General features: G+C 39.1%; 1 pseudogene; it reads left to right on the forward strand.

The window, feature by feature from the left end:
- LOC144250999 (serine/threonine-protein kinase ULK1-like) overlaps positions 1–19,358 on the forward strand; it is a 57,822-nt pseudogene extending 38,464 nt beyond the window's left edge.
- Positions 19,359–23,337: the final 3,979 nt, after the last annotated feature.

Raw genomic sequence — 23,337 nt, forward strand, 5'->3', positions numbered from 1 at the left:
GGGTGTGGCCTCCAGACGGTGGCTTTGCCTACAGAGCCAGCAGGGTCTTACATAACCAGGAGCCTGTTTCACTCCAGCAGGAAACCCAAGTCCAGACGACACCCTGCCTGCAGAGGATAGCCAGGTAACAGTCTGACTGCCTCATTTCTTTCCTCTTCAACTGAAAGAGACCCAGGGCAGATGTTTTCCTCATACCCTGAATTCATTAGACTTATTTTCTCCTAACCATGCTGCAGAGGTTGAATTGCCCTCATACATAAGTTGACTCCAGATCAAGAGAAAGAGACAGCAGCATCCAGCTATTGCACCTAATAAAATGTGTTCAGTGGAAATCACAAGAGAAATTGGATGAAAAATCCTAAATAATAAGAATCCTCAGGAACCTGCCCTGGAATTCCAACCGATTTTACACGTCATTGGGTGGGAAGATGCTTTGGGTTTACTATTTTTAAAAAAAAATCATCTTTACCTTCAATCATTACTTCATCCCTGGTTTCAGATGACTCTCATGGGATTTCATCTCTCCAGGAAAAAAAAAAAAAACTTGATATTTAGAGAAAGTGACTGAGCTTAAAGGCAGCACAGAGGCCAGGGATTGAGAATCTGATTGGTTTCAGCCCTCAGGGGCCTCACTCCCTTCTCCTCTGAACCATCTCCTCCCAGTACTACTCACTAGCCCTGTTCATAATTATCTGCTGTCATGATGCTATTGCTTTTGGCAATAAACACTTTGCACATTGCTACTGGTTTTTGCCAAGACAGCATGCCCCACTCAGATTTATGATATAAAAGATACAAGACTAACTTTCACAGCATAGTCCATTCCATAAAAGAAAGATATTCCATATATAAAAAAAGTCTTGCCTTTCACCTTGCCCACTTCTCTTCTTTTCTCTGTATCCAGGACAAGCTACAGAATGTGCATGTGGAAATGGGAAGGCTTTTTATGAAGAAAACAGCAGAGGCTTAAACGGATATGTGTTTGAAATCTGATTTGAGGTCTATTTCTTCTTGTCACAATGTACTTTTATGTCTTATTGAGAAGAAGAGAAGGAAGAAGAGAAGGAGAAGAAGGAGGAGTAGGAGGAAGATGAAGAGGAGAAAGAAGGGGAGCAGGAAGAGGAGAAGGAGGGAGGAGGAGGAGATAAAATCAGAATAAAACCTAAACTTCCATTGGTGCCCAGTTTTCCTCTCTACCATCTACTCTTTTTGTCCTTGAGCACCTCTCCCAAGCATCCATCTTATCCAATTCTACATAGCACATAACACAATATCCTTTAGAATCAGATGTACCTGGATTTGAATGTGCAAACCTCTTCATCTCAGTTTCCCTTGTGTTAAATAAGTAAATCAATAGCATAAAAACACTTTTTCTGGCTGATAAAGGACTCAGAATAAACCTATGCTGCAGTCTCTGTTATAGGATTAGCACTTTAAAAAATCTGAGCTTCTTTCTTTCCTTCTCTTCTATCCTTCTGTCCATAATGTTTTCCCTATATACTAACAGAACACTCTGGTCATCTTCTCATTGAGCTACCTTAAAATGCTACTGGCACCAACACTTCTCACTTCTAAGTTGCCCGTTTCCTCTTTAAAAATCTCTCAGAATGTTATTCTGCCTTCTTTTGTTTTGAAAACGTGACCACAGTTAGAGAAAATCAGGTATACTTGGTCAATATATTGCACTCCTTTCAAGTGACAATCTCATTTTAATGAAAATAGAGGCAATAATTGAAAACAAAGTGTTGAGGCTCTCAAGTGAACTAGTTTGGCAAACATTCATTGTATATCTACTAATGCACAGCATTGACATAGATGAGGAAGTAACAAAGATATGAAATAAAATTGTTTTTTTCCTTACATAATTTGTAGTGTAGAGTGGATGGCAGACACATAGAAATGATTAAAAGACTGAATTCCATTGAGTGCTAAAATAGAAGTTGAATCAAGAGTCATGGGAGAATGTGGGAGAAGGAGATGAATTCCAGCTGGAGAAATATAGGCACTTCATATGCTTCTTTGGGGCATATTTGAACTAAATTTTTAAACATGGGGTTTGGGAATGGCATGAGGAACTTGATCAGAGACCCAGTTGCTAAATAATGCATAATGCTTTTGGAGAATAGCAAGTAAAACATGGCCATTGTAATGGCTATTATAGGCTGGGAATAGCAAGTAAAAGCAGAAAATAACATTATAAAATTGGATTAAAAACAGTTGAGAACTCTTTATGGCAGTTTCAGGCATCTGAACTTTTTAATTGTAGTAGAAATCCATGATCCTATAGCAGGAAAGGTCATGATTGTTGAGACAGGAGCGGCCTCAAATGAATCAACAGCTGTCTTTACTAAGTGTCAGCAAAATGGCACATGGCACATTGTCAGGGGAGAACATGGCACAACTGGTTACAAGAGGGGTCTTAATGAGAGTTGATCCTAGCAGAATGTTTAGTGTGAATTAATCATAAGATGGAGGAGAAGTAGTCTTGGCCAACAGGAAACTAGTTGTGCAGGTTAAAAATCTAACTCAGTAAAACAGCTATAAGAGCTCAAAACTCATTCTAACCCAAGGAAATGGTTGTAAAAGCTCAAAACTCACTGTTACTGGGATAAACATTCAGAATAGAGAGCTCATTTGTTTGCCTTCCTCTCTAGGACTCAATGTTACTAGGAAAGGATAAAAGCCCAGAAATTGATACTCATTGCTTATCTTCTTCCCCTGGATCCACTGTTACCCAGAGCTTCACTTTTTTGCTTTTTTTTTTTCCTTCCAGAACTCACTGGAAATGGGAAAGGGTAAAAGTTCAGGGCCCAGTGCCTAGTACCCGCCTCCTCCTTTCAGGATCCATTGCCACTGGGAAGGGATGAACCTGTGTCTTCTTCACCACCCCCCTCCTTCCTGGCCACTGTGTCCTCCTTTCTTCCTGGGTGCTGTCTTGGGGAATGTTATTTATTATATCCTTCAAGGACACTATATATAGAGAGAATGTGTCCTCTCAGAGAGGAAAGGTACAGCAAGCCTCTGGTGTACTCCACGTTTTTTAGGGATCCCAGAGAAATTTCCAGAGAGTCCCCACACAGATCCATCTTTTGACTTTTGACTGACAGCAAGATGACATCAGACGTTCAAGTCCCCACTGCCATGACAACTCTAGGTCACTTTGACCTATGCTGACCAGTTCTAATTGAATTCTTAACCACAAATTCTTACAAATTTTATGGCTAAGAGGAATTATCCTTATCTCTCTTTTGAGTTTTGGGATCTAGTCTATGAAAAGGATCACAAAATTTCCTCCATCAGGGTAACTTGTGTTTCTCTTATCAACATTATTTAGGTAACAGGTATTTTACTGAGGAATGTGACTTATCCTGTCCACTTAAGGCAGGCAGGGCTGTAAGTAAATTACTTCTGAGAAAAGAAAGTATTGGGGGGGGGTCAACACAGTGGGCCCATTTTATAGAATTATTCCATTAACTTTGTGTTCCCACCACTTACATCTGTCTGTCCCCTATTAATAGCACAAAGCAAAACAAAGCACCATATATTCCTGGCAGATTTTCGAGCTAATTCTGGCTTTAGATTTCTTGGTAGCCAAAATAAGCATCAAAACATGCTCTGTGTGCATGAATATTCAGAAAACATGCAGCTACTTCTGGTGGGAAGATTCAATCCAAGTTTTGCTATGGCCCTTTGCAAAGGCAACACCTTGGAATATCTGGAATATCGTGGATGACATCTTCCACATCTTCACTATGTTTATCACAGAAAGTTTCATATGACTGTTTTTATTTTAACATTCCTGAAGGACTAAAGGCAGCATCCTAATGCATAAATGAACAGTTCAGTATATATAAAGATGACTTTTAACACAAATGACAAAATTGAGATTCAGACTATAAAGTACTATGTGAAAGTGAAATTTCTCAAAGTTGAAGCTGTTCTGTGAATATGTGGGATATCTTTGTGAAATATACATTGTATGCTTAGAAGTAAAGGGACAGCATGTAGGTAACTTCTGCTAACATAGTTCAGAGGAGAAGAGAAAGAGACCAGAGAGCAAGTGATAAAGCAAATGTTAACAGGTGAATCTGATCAAAATCTATTTTGATGTTAAATATATGATACTTATCTTACAATGTTTCTATAAGTTATTTCTGTAAGTTTTTTTAAAGTCATAATTTTCATTAGAATTGAAATGCAAAATTTATGTTTGAAAAAACTACAAGCATTTTTGGAAGTTACAAAAGTAAAAAAAAAAATACCCTTTTGATTCATATGTAAAAATTTTACTTTTCTGTCCTTAACCTGTTTTTGCAATTTTTTCAAGACTGTACTATCTAGTAGAAACGTAAAGTAGCTGTAAAAATTCATAATTATTGTAATGAACTTAGTTGCTCTATAAATACTTTTTATACATAACTAAAAATGAATACTTTAATTCATAAATGCATAAGTTTTAGAATTTAGAACCAAAAAATAATAACAAAACCACTCATGATGTTATCACTTACATACTTTGTATAAATATCTATTTGCACAAAAATATAATTATTGTATAATATGAACTTAAAAATCTGCTTTTTGTAATGCGAATTTGATATAAATAGTTTTCTATAAAATTTAACCCTTTAAACAACTGTATATGTTTCATAACTGTAATAATCTCTTGCTGTTTATTTTCTTCTGTGAAAATTATTAACTGAACTGTTACACATGGAGTTGGAAACTTTGAAAACAGCATAACTATTTGGTAAATTTTAGAATTTTCACATAACGTCATTTAGAAAGAAAAATTCTTCCTGAATTATTTAAGCCAACCAGAAAGGAAACCAATAAGCTATAAGTGATCCAAATTGACTTCTATGCATCTGTTTAAACAGAAGAATTGATGGGTAATGGGATTTCACCTTAATATTTTTTTTCCCAATACAAGTCAATAGCAGTGCTGGAGCAATTAAAGGCATTTACGTGTTTTATGGAAACTTTTCTAGTGAACATAACTGGAGTTTTCAGTTGACTTTCTGGTTTGGTTTTTAGATGAATTTAAAATTGGAGTTGTATAATAAACAGTAATTTGAAGCATAAACGGAGAAACCTTAAAAATTTAATGAGTTCTTTGATTCTTTTGTGCCCAGCTAAATCTTTTATGTGAGGATATTGGAGAAATAAAATTTTATAGCAAGTTATCATTTCTATTGGGGTCCTAGAGAATTTTATCTATAGAGAATTAGAAAAAGAAAACAATAAGACCCCTTTCAGCTGGGGAATAATTGCTAAATTTTCATAAACACCAGACTATTCTTCAAAGCCAATGAAGCATTTACTATTACAGTCATTTAAGGTGAAATGGGATATTTTCTTTATCAGGAAGCCAAGTTGGAAAAAAGCAAGTTGTGGTAACGTCTCTACAACACAATTTCATGAAATTGAGAAGAAAAATATATTTGGGATAACTTTAGTCAGGAACAGAATAATGTGATTTTATGTTGGAGGTAATTTACCTAATTCAGTGTATCTTTCTGGCTTTGTAGGTCTTGAAAGACTTTAATGTTTACAAAATTTCTAATTCACTTATGTTTTTTGCTCAGAGACTATCCCTCAAAACAATCAGACTTCTGTTTTTACTTTGCTTGAAGACTGGAAAAAGGTTAGTAAATGCAACATTTTGAAATATTTGTGTTGTCCTGTTGCATCAACTTCTTTCTAATCACATTTCTTATTAAATTCCATTTCCCCAAATACCACAGAACTATAATTTTTCTACTGATGGTCTATATTTATACTGGGGACCTCAGGGCCTTAAAATCCTGAAAGAAAAGATAAAAGAATTAATAACATAGTCAGCAACCATATATCTAATACAATTTAGTTGATTTCTCTCCGAAAATAACATGCCACAATTCTGTGAAGTTCTAAAACTATTTTAAAAAAGATAATTTTGGGTTCTTTCTATGAACTAAGTATATAATCATCTGCTTCATCCATGGGAAGAACCAACACAAATAAAGTTTTCATTTTTTAAGTTCTCTTAGTGAATACTGGAAATCCAAATGCCTAAAAGGAGATTGTATTCTGTTTGAATTCTTGGTCACAGAATACAAGTTTCAGAGAGATATGTAATGTGAGCCATGGGCAATGAGATAGGCTATGCCAGACTGGGTTTAAAACCCAGGACTTTGCTGTCTCTCCAAGTAAATATTTTATGCCATTCCTGATTTTAAATTGGGAATTTCTAATAAAATATAAAATAACCACATACAATTAGAAAATTTTGATACACAGCATGTTAACAGATGTTTGGAATTTGGCTTTCAAAATATTTTTTCCAATAGTTCTTAGACTGAAAATATATTGGTTGGCCTGGAAAATATGTATCATTTAAAATATAATTATTCTGTAAACTCCTTTTTGTTAATTGGATTTATTGTATTATTCAATTTAATTTGATATTATGTACTTTTTGGAGCAGTGAATTTGGGAACAATTTGTCTCATTGATTGCTTCTCCATAGTGTGTGGAGAGTTTTTGGATGTCTTCCTTTTGTTAATCAAAAGATCTTAGAGATCCTGGTATGAAAACTGAAAACAATTATATGACTAATTAAAATAAAAATATTTGCATATTTATCTCAATATTTAGAATTTTGTTATGTTTGTTTTCTTGTCTTTTCTTCTTTCTTTTTTTGTACTGGGATTAAACCCAGGGGCACTATACCATGAGAAACATCACCAACAGTTTATATTAAGACAGGTTTTTCTAAGTTGCCAAGCCTGGCCTTGAACTTGTTTTCCTTCTGTCTTAGCTTCCAGAGTCACAGGGATTATAGGCATGTGCCACCACATCTCTCTAATAGTATTTCAGGTGAAAGATTTTTTAAGGTATGGTATTATTCGGCTAATCAATCTTTCATTTTACATATAAACATAATAGAAACTTCTTGATAAAGACATTTCAAAGAGGGAAAATATCATAGATTCATTTATCCTAATTTTTATTAAATATGATTTATTCTACAAATAGTATTTAATAATACCAGAGGGAGTAACAAAGAAGAGAAGGAAGGAAGGAAGGAAGGAAGGAAGGAAGGAAGGAAGGAAGGAAAAAGTTACCTGTAACTCTTACCTTAAATCAAGTAACTATCTTCAGTTTTCACCTTATCCTCTATATATGAATAGTATCATAACTGTGAATATGGGTAAGTGCCAGTTTGATTCTGGAAAGACACATCATCATAGATACTGGCATAGTTTTGAGTATTATAATAATTTGTATGACTATCATTTTTAATGTCTTTTTATTGTTGACCAAACTGAAGAAAACTGCATCACATAAAACACTCTATCTGCTGGGCCGGTGGCACATGCCTGTAATCTCAGCAGTTGGGAATGCTGAGACAGGAGAGGCAGAGGCAGGAGGATCATGAATTCAAAGCCAGCCTCAGCAACAGTGGGGAGCTAAGAAACTTAGTGAGACCCTGTCTCTAAATAAAATACAAAATAGGGCTGGGGATGTGGCTCAGTGGTCAAGTGCCCCTGAGTTTAATCTCTGGTACCCCAAGAAAAACGAAAAACAACAAGCAAAAATACACTTTATCCGTGGTAATTCCATTGTTTTCCAATTTTTGGTAATGTAAGTAGTACTATAATAAATATATTTAAGTAGTTATCCTTTGCTCTTATGTAGGGCATAAATTTTCAGGATACACACATACACAACACAGAAACATGGTTCACAAAAAACCAAAGTTTTTTGGCTCCTAATTATACAGATCAAATTGCTTTTCAAAAATGTTATACCAACTGATGACAAGATAGACTATCCTTAAAATCCTTAAAATGTGAAACAGATTATAATTTAAGGCAAGTTTTATAATACGGATAATGTTATATTTATGACTACATGACTGCAGTGATTATATTTTACTTTCCACAAACATATAGAATTAGAAAAAAAAAAGTAGCTCACATCGTTCACATTTTATTCCCCAATTCTCTTAATAGTGAATATTGATATGGTGAAGGAAGTCATACAAAAATGGAAGAAACCTTTACTTTATATTTAGGTTGGAGATTATAATTTTCATAAAATATAGAATGAACTATAGAGTCTATGGGCCTCACATGGCTCAGGAAGTTGTTCTGATATTCTGACAAAGCATTTTTGGTCTGATGGGTGGCTAACAAAAGCATTTTGGGCAAAATTTAATATTTAGCTGTTGTTCTATATAAATTCACCATAATTTATGTGAAACTATTTGGGGACTCTTGTACATCTGCTTCTGAATGTTTTCTATCAAGTTGCCAAAGAATAGTTTAGAAAACAGAATCGTTTTTATGCAGACATTGATAAATGTACAAGCATTATAATTCTTTCCTGACAATTCTTAGCTATTCTTTTTTATGTTTTATGAAAAGGCATTGTTTTCATGATCATCACAGGAAATCCTTCAGCAGAAATCATTCATTAAACTAGTTCTATAAATCCTCTATTATTTTCTTCCAGTTCACATACAAGGTCATGCAATTATATACAAAATTGACTTTTCAAAATTACTTTAACATTCATTTTTCTACCTCCACTACCTCCTCTCCTCTGCAGTACTCAGAGGATAGTGGAACTTGGTCTTACCTCCTCTATTTAAAATTTGAAGAAACAGAGGCACATAAAATTTAAGCAACATAGTTAATGCCCCATAATTGTTTGGTGGCAGAAAAATGATAAATGCACTGGTGTTTTTGATTCCCAGACCTAACATCATTTCCCAAAATGAGTTTTCTGGAATACTAGAGTTCTGATAAATGAAAACAAGCATTCTAGTAAAATAAGTGTTTCTTGGTCACTGTATAATATAATTTCCCCAATACCAGTGGATTTTTATAGAAATCACAAGATATTAAATGTCATTGAGGTCCTATAATTCAAAAAGAATGGTTAACCTGGCATTACTCAACTTTTTTGTTCAAGAATATCTTGCAAAACTCACCACTATTTCACAGTACACACTTTGGAAAATGCTGATTCACAGCATATGTGAAAGCCTTACTTCCTCTCAGGACTGAGATTATTTATACATCTTGACTATACCCTTTATACATTTTGTTCCTCAGAAAGTCTAGAAAATTCTAGACCTCAAAGTAGAAGCTAAATATACATTTGTTGATTGAGTGATAAAATCTAAAATATGGGCATTTATAAGTAGAGACCTAAACATTGTTTGGATGTATTTATTGAAATAATGAACCAGTTTATTGAAACCAAAAGAGAAGGCAGGATCTATTGAAAAGTTTCTACCAGCTGGAACATTTAATGCACGTAGGGATAAACATTAGGAAAGAAGGCAATGACATGAATAAATCAAATAAATTTATAAGTATGTTCTGAATGTGTATTCGGTACCTATTATCTTATTGCTACTACAAATGCTTTCTCAGTCTTCCCCAAAATTGAAAAATAGGTAATGCTGCCATTGAATAATCAAGTCACTTAACAAATAAGGACATGCATACTCTTTTTGATTTCCAATGGAATTAATGAAGATGCCACTAGCCAGGAGTATATGAATAACAATGAGTTGAACTCTAGCCTTGGAAGCCCAGCCATGCAGTTTAAAACAAACCACACATCCCTAGTGTCCCTTTCCTCCACAAATTACTCCTCCACGCAATCCAACTCATCTGGAGAAGGTAGTAGCACTTGGCAAGTTAGCAAAGTTAACATGGACTCATTTATTTCAGCCTTTACATTAAACATCAGTGTCAAGCTAAATATTATAGTAGCTTCCTTGGACTCAAAACAAAGTGAAGACTTTGGCTTTGAGATTTAAAAAAAAATAAAATAAAAAAAACAATCCCCCAAATTCAATAACATTTTGAAATGCCAGAGTCATCTTGTTTCAGTTATTCCAACCGATAAATATAACTTGAGGTTCTATGACTAAAGAATCAAAAATAGTCATTGCTATCCCCAAAATACCTTGCCATACTCACAGGTGTCCAATGTTGGTTAAAGCCCTTTCAACTAAATGAAAGCTCTATGGTCCCATTGGTCATTCATCACTGACAATTTGTAGAGGTGCCCCATGCATATTTCACAGCTATTGTGAAGTACTGCTTGATTTCTGCCAAGATCCCAGGAGGACTGAATTACTGTTAGTCGTGATTCCCCAAGAACTGGTAGAACTCCTTCTTGTACAACCAAGCTAATATATCTTAATAGCAGATTTTCTGCCAGGGAAAGTCCAGGTAAACCTTGATACCAAAACATTCCTTATAGTTTGATTTGGTATCAACTGAATCAGAGTCTTCTATGGCTTTATTCTATCATTTTTGAATAATTTCCCACTTCAGGAGAAATGGTCATTGTCCTTTAAACTTAACCACACAGCAATCTATTGCTATTACTTTTATGAACCTATCTGGAAAGATTTGTAATATGAACCAGGACAGCCTGTTTCATTTAAGAAAAGGGAAATGGCTTTTTTTTGTTCCAAATTTGTATCAAAATATTTGCTAGGGCAAAACCTTTCTTGTAACTTATGCTGTCTGGTTCCACAAGTGGTAACAGTAAATAATTTCCTCCCTTTTATTATTATAGGAGGTTGAATTTGGCACTTTGCCACTGAGCTACAAACTACATCCCCATTTTTAATTCTTTATAAAAATTTTTTTGACAGGGTCTTGCTAAGTTTTTGACACTGGCCTCTAACTTATGATTATCCTGTCTCAACCTCTCCAGTGGCTAAAATTACAGGTGTGTGCCACTACACTGCTTTGATTTCCCTTTTCATGTTATGTGCTTGTTTTAATTGCTTTTCTATATGCTGCTTCATTATGCTGCTATCAATTTGATTGACCTCCTTTATGACATCTTCCCTAGTTTCCTATTGGCCCTTTTTAGCAATCAAGTGTTTAAGACAAACCTGCACAATGAAACTCTGTGTTAGTTTACTTGCTTAATGTTGTTTTTTTTTTTTCATCTTCTTTCTTTCATTCCAAGTATAGAAAGGCATTTAGTGCATGAGCTCTGGATTCAGGATTTTAGCAATCAAATCATAACTACTAGACCTGCCAAAAATTCTATGACCTTGGACAACTTTCCAAACTTTTCTGTGCTTAAATGCCTCATCCATATACCAATGACCATAATAATAGAATATTTTGAATATCATTCTATTCATATAATAGAATTTCCCATGCAATTGTGTAATAAAGATTAAATACGATAATTAACACCCTTAGTGTAGTGCCTGAGATTGCAGATGTTCACGTAGAGTTATTGGTATCAAGTCTGGCTTCTAGAAATTAAGACCCATATTTTATGCATCATCCATCAAGTTCAAGTTCTAGGAAGTGGCAGAAATGAAATTCTTCCTTAAGTAAAGGTCCAAGCTATAAAGTGGATATAGAATATGTTCAAAGAACAATAAAAAATCACTAAAAAATGTTATATTGAAGTTTCACACTCTACCTAATAAATGTGTTATCACCAGGCAGAAAATGAGTGAAAGAGCTACAGTAAGAATGGGAAGAGACTGCAGCATTAAGACACAGGTCCTTTAAATGTGAAGAGGCTGCAGCATTAAGTTTTAAAACTATCTTACTAGCAAATATTTTGACCTAAGTTAGAAACAGAAGTAGGCCCAAATAAGCTATTGAAGTTCCCTTTTCTTAAGTGAAATAGGCTGTCCTGCTTCATGTTACAAATCTTTCCAGATAGGTTCATAAGAGTAATATCAATAGATTATTGTGTGGTTAAGTTTAAAGGACAATAACCATTGTCCTTTAAATGGAAAGAGACTGCAGCATTACATTTTAAAACTATCTTACTATTTCAGCTTTTGATATAGACACCCTGAAGCTTATCATCACAGATTCTCAGCCATTCCATCTCAGATTCTTCCTTCCATGTGGATGCTTCAGTTCCTACAACAAACATTTTATTTCTGTGTCTCTTTCTGAATCCACTTTTCATTCCAATCTACCCTGCTTCCTCACCTGAAACTTCTCAGATGACTCTTCCTTTTATCTTAGGGACTTTCTCCTTAAAGTCTGGCAAGTGGACCAGTAGCAACAGGAGAGATTTGTTTTGTTCTTTGTAGTTATACATGACAGTAGAGTATAACTGGACTTATTTATACAAACATCTTATTCTAATTAGGATCTAAGCTTTGTGTTGTACACCATGTAAAAATTCACTGTGATATATTCCGATATGTATATAGAAAATTATGTCAGAATCATTCTGCTGTATTTCCATTCCTTTCCCCCTCTGTTCTGTTAATTTCCCTTTGTCAAATCTACTGAAATTATATTCATCCCCTCCCCTGCTTATTGTGTGTTAGCATCTACATATCAGAGAGAATATTAGACCTTTGATTTTGAGGGATTTACTTATTTTGCTTAGAATAATAGTCTCCAGATCCATCCATTTTTTTTTTGGCAAATATCATAAACATACATTGAAGAAAAGAGAGAGCCTCTTTGACAAATGATGCTGGGAAAATTGGAAGTCCATATGTAACAGAATGAAATTTAACCCTAATCTTTACCCTGCAAAAAACTCAACTCAAAGTGCATCAAAGACCTATAAATTAGACCAGAAACCATATATCTACTAGAAGAAAAGATAGGTCTAACTCTCCATTATGTTGGTTTTAGGAACTGACTCCCTTAATGAGCCTCCTAAATGAATGCAAGAAGTAAAATCAAGAGTCTATGTAAACTGGATGGTATCAAACTAAAACACTGTTTCAAAGAAAAGGAAACAATCAAGAATGTTAAGACATCTACAGAATTTGTGAAAATCTTTGCCTCATCCACCTCAAATAGAGCATTAATCCAGGGTATAAAAAAATCAGAAACTTTAACACCAAATAACCCAATCAATAAATGTTCGGAGAATCTATATGAGCATTTCATAGAAGAAAAAATACAAATGGTTAAAAAATATATGAAAAATTGTTCAACATCTCTAGTAATTAGAGAAATGCAAATTAAAACTATGCTGAGATTCCCTGTCACGCAGTCAGAATGGTGGCGATCAAGAATACAAATAACAACAAATGTTAGCAAGGATATGTGGGAAAAGGTACACTGAAAAATTGCTAGTGGGACTTCAAACTGGAGTGACTACTATGGAAAGCAATATGGGAGATTCCTCAGAAAACTTGGAATGGAATTACCATTTGACCCAGCTCTCTCTCTCTCCTTGGTATATACCCAAAGGACTCTCAATGAGAGTCTTAGCCTGCACCACAGCTATTTTTTTTAAGTTGGGATTTTTTTTTTTAGCAGGATCTCCAGGATCTTCAAGAACATTTGGGTTTGAGAAGCAGAGGAAGCATGTCTTAGGAAAACTCTTACCCCTTTTACTCTAAATAAAATCTTTGCCCCTCTGTGATGAGATAACCAAACAAACCCAGTTGTATTTTTTAGCTCATGAAAACATGCAAATGACTATCCTCCTCTTGGCCATGTAGCCTCTTCATAAGTTGTAAGAAGGAAAAGGCTCACCTTCTTTCCAAGCTGTGTCTTGTTTTTTATACATAAAATTAGATATCAGAGACCAAGCAGGTGATTTGGTTCAGTCTTAGAAGATGGCCATTATTACCAATTGCTTCTGCAGATGAGTTTGAACATTTCAGGGTCAACACTAAAAATCACATTTCTTCTCTTATCCTGCATCTCACTATCATCTCCATATTGATGATCTTCAAAATGACTGACCTCACGTTCACTCTACATCAGCCATGTTAGTATTATTTATCACTTCCAGTTCATATTTTTTTCTCCCCAATTAAATCTATATATTTTTAAGTCAGAGACATGCTGGTAATGCTGCAGGGTTTCAAAGAACCCCCCACAGTACTTGATGAACTATAGCTCTCAATTCAGGCCTCTGGTTTGATCAGGTAATGATGAAATATTTCTTTGTTGAACTCAGAAACTTTCAAAAACTTGGCATTAGCACTTGGAATTGTAGCTTTTACTGAATATGATGGAGAACCAAATGTTTTATTGTCATTATCATCAAGTGTGCATTTCTCATGTGATCATGTGGCTTATATATTTTATTGGAAAGAAGGGATCTTTCTGTCACAGTAACAAACACCTTGTATTGCATTTTAATACCAAAAATTTAGTGTAATGAAAATGGTGTGGAATCAGAAGTGCTTTTTTCAAGTCCCTGAGCAGTCATTAGCCATGTGATTGAATTCAGCTACCAACTATTTTGAATCCAGCTACTAACTATTATTCATCCTGTTTCCTTGTGTGAAAGAGAATGATGATAATGTGAATCTCATAGTTTAAAGAGATAATGGGTAAAAATAAACCACTTTGAAACAACAAAAAACTATGTTTTTCTCAATCCATTACTCTAAATTATAATCTTCAATATTGAAATTTTTATCAGTTGTCTTTTAAGTGTGGTAGTATTTAATACTAATTCAGCACTGTTTTTTTAAAAAAAAGTTTGGAATTAGGATATTTCTATATAACTACTTGTTCTTTCCATCCTCCAAGTGAAACATGAAAATTTCAAAATTAACAAGGGTGTTGGGCAATGATTCAGATGACTGCAAAAGATTAAAATTCTTTGAAAAAAAATGAACTTGGTGTTTAAGCCTTTAACAGTTTGGTCTTTGAAGAAAGAAATGTGTTGCTTGATACTGGGAATGATGATAAGGCAATGCTTATTTTCAATTATTTCCATGCTTCTGGACTTTTCTAAGAATGTTTATCAAAAATATGCAATAGATTTAGATTTATATAGTGGAAATAAAGAAGGGGAAGAAAGAAGGAGGAAAAGAGGGTGAGAAGGAAGAAAGGACCAAAGAAGTCCAGGTATGAGTTTTGGCATTGATTTATGCTGCTGTCAAGTGTTACAAATATATAGTCAATTTGCTGAATTAGTCAATGTTTTAAAATCTCTATTTTAAACATTCTTTCCTTCCTTGAAAGGATTTCTATTTTCTAAAGGAAGGTGAGGCAGGAGAATTACAAGTTTGAGGCCAGCCTGGGCAATTTACAAGACCCTAAGCAATTTAGCTACACCCTATCTCAAAATTAAATGAAAAAAAAAGTGAAAAGGGCTGGGGGTGTAATACAGTGGTAAATCACCCCCTAGGTTCAATTCCTGATAATAATAACAATAAAAATTAGTTAAAAACACATTATAGTATGTTAATAAGTATATTTATGTCTATGGTCTATCACAATGAAAACAATCCAGTATGATTTGACTTCTGGATAACATGGAATGTATAATTCATAAAAGTAAACTTTTCACCAAATCCTACATATCATTTGCACAATTAATAACAATATTCACATAATACATTAGGCTTTTCTAATATTCTATCATAAATACAGATTCAAACTCTTCAAATATAAAAAAGAAAATCAAGTATACTAAATCATTTAAAAAATTTCAATATTTTTATTACACACAAATCTTTACAACTTGCACTGATCATAAAAACAATCAACACACTTATGTTGAAAAGTGCTAAACACCATAAATTTCTATTTATTCCTCTATTACTTTTTTCTTTTTCTGATTTCTTATTCTTCCCAGGGCTATAATTTTTTTTTTTTGTTCTTCCGCTAAAGGAGGGTTTGATTTTACACAGAGGATGGGTGAAGATTTTGAACTGAGACCATCTAAAGTGTTTATTCCAAGAAGCATCCACCTGAGATAATTACCCAATTAAGCTGGTTACATTTTTAGACTTTGCCCATTGTACCTAAACACTGTTAAAAGTACTAATCTGAGAAGTCTTATAGCCTTTGATTTTTGTGTGTTGTTTTTGTGGGGTAAGGTAAAAATCTTATCATCATTAATAATCTGATTGTTGTTGAATGCCTCACTTGATAAAAGGACCTAAAAAGCTTCTTTTCAAATGTCTGTTCTGAATGTTTTGATGCTAATATACATCATATATAAGCCTTGTTTTCATTTCTTTATTCTGTATGAATCTTTCTTATTTGAGTTAAACCCATATTTCAGTCAATATTTATACTGAAATTATAATTTTTCTATCAAGCACTAAGCTCTGCAATATTATGTCATAAGCATTGTTTCCCTGGCTATGAACTCTTATAAAAGATAATAAGAGTTATCTTATAAAAGATAAATTTGATGACTGCATTAAATTCTGTTAAGAATGTACTTAGAACAAAAACAAAGAATGCGCCCCGCGCTCCCGCGCCCCGCGCTCCCGCGCCCCGGAACCCGGACGTGGCGGCAGGGAGATCATGGGCAGGTTCGAGTTCTCCCGCAAGGACCTGATCGGCCACGGCGCCTTCGTGGTGGTCTTCAAGCACAACCTGGAGGTCGCAGTCAAGTGTATTAACAAGAAGAATCTGGCCAAGTCCCAGACACTGCTGGGGAAGAAAATAAAAATACTCAAGGAACTGAAGCATGAGAACATTGTGGCCTTGTATAACTTCCAGGAGATGGCCAATTCCATCTACCTGTTCATGGAGTACTGTAATGGTGAGGACCTGGCTGACTACCTGCACACCATGGGGACCCTGAGCGAAGACACCATCAGGCTCTTCCTGCAGCAGATTGCAGGTGCCATGTGGCTGCTGCACAGCAAGGGCATCATCCACCTTAACCTCAAGTCCCAGAACATCCTGCTGTCCAACCCTGGGGGGCGCCGTGAGAATCCCAATCACATCCGCGTCAAGATCGCTGACTTTGGGTTCACCCGGTACCTCCAGAGCAACATGATGGCAGCCACGCTCTGGGGCTCTCCCATGTATATGGCCCCTGAAGTCATCATGTCCCAGCACTATGATGGGAAGGCGGACCTGTGGAGCAGCGGCACCATCCTGTACCAGTGCCTGACTGGCAAGGCCCCGTTCCAGGCCAGCAGCCCTCAGGATCTGCACCTGTTCTAGGAGAAGAAGAACACACTTGTGCCAGTCATCCCCCCGGGAGACGTTGGCACCCCTGAAGCAGCTGCTCCTGGCTCTGCTGCAGAGCAACCACAAAGACCGCATGGACTTCGAGGAATTTTTTCGTCACCCTTTCTTGGACGCCAGTGCCTCCATTAAGTCCCCGCAGGTGCCTGTGCCCTCTTATCTGAGCTCAGGGTCTGGCAGCAGCTCCAGGAGTAGCTCCACTTCTCATCTTGTCTCCCGCCGTCCCTAGGGAAGATGACCCACATGCAGAAGACCCTCACCTCCCCAGCGGACTCAGCCGGCTTCCTGCACAGCTCCTGGGACTCTGCTGGCGCAGCAAGGACTCTTGTGACACAGACAACTTCGTCATGGTCCCAGCCCAGTTTTCAGGCGACCTGGTGGCTGAGGTGGCCTGTGCTAAGCCCCCACCGGATAGTCTGCTGTGTAGTGGGAGTTCCCTGGTGGCCTCTGCCGGCCTGGAGAGCCAAGGCCAGACCCCATCTCCCTCTCCCTCTCCCACCTGCAGCAGCTCCCCCAGCCCCTCTGGCCTGGCTGGCCCATTCTCTAGCAGTCGGTGTGGAGCCTCATTGCCCATCCCGGTCCCCAACCAGGTGCACAACTACCAGCGCATTGAGCAGAATCTGCACTCTCCAACTCTACCCCAGACGCCCTGGTCTTCTGCCATCCGCAGGTTGGGCAGCACCAGCCCCCTGGGTTTTGCTGGAGCTAGCCCATCTCCTCCATCCCACCCTGAGGGAGCTGTCCTGGCCAGGAAGCTCTCCCTGGGTGGAGGCTGGCCCTACATGCCATCTCCTCAAGTTGGAGCCATTCCTGAGAGGCGGGGCTGGAGCAGGACACCCTCCCCACTGGGAGCCGAGATGCGGGCTGGAAGGTCCCTGCATCCAGGCTCCTCCGTGCCTGAACACTCCCCTTGGGCCCCAGGTCTTGGCTGCGGTCTGCACAGCGCCACCCCCAACCTGTCCGACTTGAACGTTGTTAGGCCCAAGCTCCCTAAGCCCCCTATGGACCTTCTGGGAACATATTTCAGCCCACCACAAGCCAGCCCTCCCCAGCCAGTTCCTTTGCCACAGCCCTGCCGCTCCCTGCGTGGCTTGCCCAAGCTGCCTGACTTCATGCAGCACAACCCCCTGCCTCCCATCCTGGGCTCTCCCACCAAGGCCATGCCCTCCTAAGACTTCCCTAAGGCCCTCAGCTCCCAGAAACCTGCTGGCTCTCCTGGCCCGGCAGGATGTGGTGATGACCACACACACACACACACACACACACACACGCACACACACGGAATCGAACGCTGTCCGATCTCTCAGAGGTGGGGCCCTTTCCAGGGCTGCAGCTGGGCTCTGGCCTGCGGCCTGCCGAGGACAACAGGGGCCCCTTTGTCCTGTCCTTCAGCACTTTCCGCCTCACCGACCTGCTGCTCAAGGCTGCATTTGGTACCGAGGCCTCCGACTCTGGCAGCACAGACAGTCTGCAGGAGAAGCCCATGAAGATTGCACCCTCTGCTGGCTTCGGAGGGAACCTGCACTCAAGAGCCTGGGCTGGGAGCGAGCAGCCCCTCCCCAGTGGTCTTCACTGTGGATTCTCCCCCCAGTGGGACAACATCGCTCCAGGGACCCCGCACCAGGATGTTCTCAGTGGGCTCTGCTGGCTCCTCTGCCTGTCACCTGCTGCCTGGGGTCTGCAGTGAGCCTGTCCCTGAGCTCCCTGCTCCAGGCCATTTCTGCAGCTTTGCTGACCCCCCTCTGTCAACCTGGACAGGGCTGTGACCTTTGAGGCCCCTCATCACCCAGAACTCATGGAGAAGGAGCACACAGAGATCCTGCACATCCTTGCTTCACACTTGCCTTCCTCCAGCTTGTCCTGGAGATCACTACCCTCAAGGGCAGTGCCAGTGATGGGGCCAGGGGCCCTGAGTGCCAGCCTCAGGAGAGCATGGGGGCCGACCAGATCAGCCTGCTGAGCCACGAGTAGGGCTTCACAGAGCAGCTGGTGCTGTACTTGAACGTGGCTGAGCTCCTGTCCTCGGGCCTGCAGACCGCCATTGACCAGATACGGGCCGGCAAGTTCTGCCTCTCATCTACCGTGAAGCAGGTGGTCCGCAGGCTCAACGAGCTGTACAAGGCCACCATGGTGTCCTGTCAGGGCCTGAGCCTTGGACTGCAGCGCTTCTTCCTGGACAAGCAGCGGCTGCTGGATGCCGTCCATGGTGTCACCGCTGAGAGGCTCATCCTCAGTCACACTGTGCAGATGGTGCAGTCGGCTGCCCTGGATGAGATGTTCCAGCACCTGGAGGGCTATGTGCTGCGCTACCACAAGGTGTTGCTGCATGCTCACAGACCAGGCAGACATTGAGAGCATGGCCAAGTGCAAGCTGTGTGTCACATCAAGAGAAGGTGCTCGGCCTTGTTAACTGGCATCTGCGCCTGATCCACTGCCTGGTGTGCTGTGCTCGAGGGGCTGGACCTTCTCTGCGAACCGTGCGGGGTTGGGTCCACATGTTGGTCAGACTGTCAGGACAGGCCTGCCAGCCATGGCTGATTGATGGTGCTGAGTCTGCACCGCAGGCCCCTGGGAGGGGCACTAAGTGGAGCCATGGAGTTCAAGCCCCACTATGTGGTGTGTCTCCTGCTTCAGAGGTTGCTGGTCTTTGCTGGAGGTGGATTGCAGGGTGCCAGGGACAGCTCCCTCCCTCTGCAGGATTTCCAAACTGGTCCTCTGTGGCTGCCTCCCATGGCAGGGACAGGCTCCAAGTGGTAGCAGGTAGTGTTTGTGGTACCTGCCACCCTCCAAAGTCTGGGACAGCACTGAGGACAGGTGGGGCCCTGAGACAGCATTGCTGTGTCCATGCCAAAGCAAGCTTTTCCTCAGGGCTCACTGCCCAGTCACTTGCCCAGAAATAAGGGTGGGTCCTTGGGTCTCTGCCCTTCTCTATAGGAACTGTCCCTCTGAGACCACCCACCCAGCTCTGTGGGCCACCTGTGAACTTTATGCTGACCGCCTGGAGAGCTGCGTGGATGGTGCAGACTGCAAGAACCCTCTCCTGCTCTGTGGGGAGCATGTGGACGCGAATGGACAGCTGGGAGCTGTGGATACACACATAGGTGTATACACATGAGGAGACCCGCCAGTGTGTGTGTGTGCATGGCCTCCCCAGCTCTTGGTGTGGTCCTGGGAGGAAGATGGAACCTCTGCCCTGCAGGGGACGCTGTCCATGGGCTGAAAGGCTCTTAGGGACAGTGTGAAGCACCGAGTTTCCCAAACACAGAACATATGTCGTCTTTCACACTTTACTCCTAAAATGTGTCTTATTTTTCTGCAGTTCTTTCTTTTTCGTTGTTCAAAGAGAGAACTTTAGGTGTTTGAGGAATTGCTCTAGAAGGTGGGTGGGCCTGAGATTTGCTGTGGGTGCCACGTCGTGGGGCGCAGGAGGTGCCTGACGGGTGCCATGGTATGGCACGGCCCTCTTGCCGGGCACCCACTGCAGTGTGGGTGGTTCTGGCTGGCTGCTCCCCACCGTCCTACCCTGAGGCCACAGGATGGGCAATGCCCAGCCTCCATCCCTACCTGAACATGGTGGGCAGGGGAGGGTGGACCTTCTATGCCATAGGAAAAGTAACATATGCAGAACCTCCCTGGGGCTTTACAGCCGGTCCTGATGACAAGGCTTCTTTCCTGGTGGCTTCTGGGATGGGCTGAGCCCTGTCTCCCAGGGCCCAGGGTGTGGTGTCCTCAGGGAGCCCTGCCTAGGCCTCCCTAGTCTGCCCACCCTGGCTTGGCTCAGCTTTGCCAGCCTTACTTGAATGTATCCCAGAGCATCCACGGAGGTAGATGTGGGTCAGTAGTGCCCACGGTATAGGTTCAGAGGTCATGTGTCACATGCTCCGAAACTGTGTGGTTTTCCTTGCAATATTTGAAATGTCACCACTGTGCTTGGACGTATGAGAAAACCCCCACCCCTGTCTCCCTCATCACCCAGGCTTCCCTTATGCATGTCCTGTGTTAGTATTTATTGCTTTATGCCGACCGGAACCCAGAGCTGCGGCAGACTGGTGCCACGCCCTGCCTGCTGGCCCCTCCTGGTGCCCACAGCTATGGCTGTGTGTGCTGTGAATGGATGCTGCCATCCACGAGGTGGTGCTCAGGCCTGTGTCTTGTTAGGGTGAATGTGTGAGACCTCCCCTCACCTGTGTTGTGTGCCTCGAGGGAAGAAAACTTTGGAATTACCCCCCCCAAAAAAACTAGCAATATTAAAACATGTTACTATAAATACATTTATAAATAAAACATATTATAAATATAAATCATTTACAAATAAAACATATTATAAACATGTTTTATAAATAAAACAGAATAGGATTGGTGATTAAAAAGAATAATAAGAATCACAAAGGCATGTGAAAGTTCTTTTATAAGTCAGGTTATTCAAAAAATGGAACACATGTTTGATGACCTGGGGACAAAAGAGTAACTTATATTTCTATTTCATGGCTTATTCCAAAATAAATTCCAGAGAAATTAAAATTCAATATAAATAAATGAAACAGCAAACCTACCATAATATAATATTAAATATTTGTAAGACAATACTTTTTAAGAGTTGCATATCTGGTACCAAAGGCAGAAACCATAAAGGAGATTACTAATGTGTTTAACATAAAAATGCATAAGATGTAAATATCTCTAAAACTAACATCAAAAGGTTAAAGGCATGATCTTCAGAGGTGTCAGAAGTCACCTTTGTGAGAGGGAGTGACTGAGAACCACACAGATTTTAATAGACCAAGGAGACATGAGGTCTAAGTGTCATGTGTTATCCTGAACTGGATTTGGTATTAAAACAAAAAAATACATTTGTGGAAAAAGAATAAAATCCAAGCACTGCTATTTATTTAATAGAATTCCAACAAATTTAATATTTTAGTTTTCATCATTGTTTTGTGGGTTATATAAGATGTTAACACAATGAGAAGCAGGATATACAGTAGACAGGAGTTTTCTAGATTGTTTTTCCATCTTCTATAAATCCAAAGTAATCTTCAAATAAAACTGGAAAAAAAGAAAGTTAGATAACAAGGAGGAAAATTATTTTTAAGTTATGACTCATGAAAGATCAATATTCTTAATTTTTTAATATCTCCTTCAAGTCCTTATAAAAAATAATGCTCTAATGAAGAAAGGATTGAGTGATACCAATAGAAATCACACACACACAAAACAACCGTAAATGGATAAAAATATACTAAAATGTTCAGTCTTAATCAAAAAACGCAAATTACATAATGTAAAGCTTTTTTCATCTAAGAAGTTGGCAAAGATTTCTTTAAAACATTTAGTATAATCTTAGGATATGAGAAAGTGTAAACATAAAATCTAATCATCTCAATATTTTTAGTAATGTATCCAAGTTTCCATCATCTCAGTGATTTATCCTAAGGCTTTTAACTCTCAACAGACACAAAGTTTTAGCAACAATGGAGCAGCACCAATAGTAAGAACAAACATTGGAAACAGTTTCTAAATAGATTCTAACATGAGACAGATAAAATAAATTATAATTGTTCCATTAATGGAATAGTATGCAATCATTTTTAAATGACATTACATGAATAGCCCAGCACAGAAGGATTTTTATATGAAAAGACCAACACAGAGGGATTTTTAGGGCAGGGATTCTTCTCTACATGATACTGCAGTGGTGGTGTAGGTCATGCACATTTGCCCGGACCCAAAGCACATACAGAGCAATTGAAAACCCTAAGGTAAACCATGAACTTTGGGTGCTCACTGTGTGTTAGTATGGATTCAGTGATTATAACAAGTACACCATTCTAAAGGGGCATATTTCTAATAGGGGAGGTTAAGCATGAGGAATACAGGGGGAAGGTGTGCCATCTTTGTAATCTCTGCTCATTTTTTTCTGTGAATTTAAATCCGTTTCAAAAACTAAAATCTAGTTTGTAAAAATATCATTACAAAGAAAAAAATAGTGATAGGAAACACAATAATATTTTTGAAATGCATAAATTCTAACAGAAACCTTTTCCCTTGACTGTGTCATGCTTTTCTGTAAAAAGAAATAATTTTTTAATTTTAGGTTTAAAAGAAATAGAATGCTGTGGCAAGAAGGACAAGAGGACACAGAAATCATAGGGCAAACCAAGTTGGAAACTGGAAATAAAACAGAAAAATGTATTCCAGGTGAGTTAAGAAAAGACAGAATGAAGGTAGAAAGTAATTGGTTAGAGATTCAGGACTGAGTCATAACTGGAGGGTGTCCACCGGAGATACATTGGCTCGATAAGTGATGTATATGATGGGAAACTCAGCTGAAGGATGAGTTATGCAGAGAAGAAAGTAAAGGGAACTTCAGTCCAATTGTAGATTTCCCTAAGATCTCTTCATTCAG

Source organism: Urocitellus parryii, chromosome Y (assembly GCF_045843805.1).
Source record: "Urocitellus parryii isolate mUroPar1 chromosome Y, mUroPar1.hap1, whole genome shotgun sequence".
NCBI classification, from domain to species: Eukaryota; Metazoa; Chordata; class Mammalia; order Rodentia; family Sciuridae; genus Urocitellus; species Urocitellus parryii.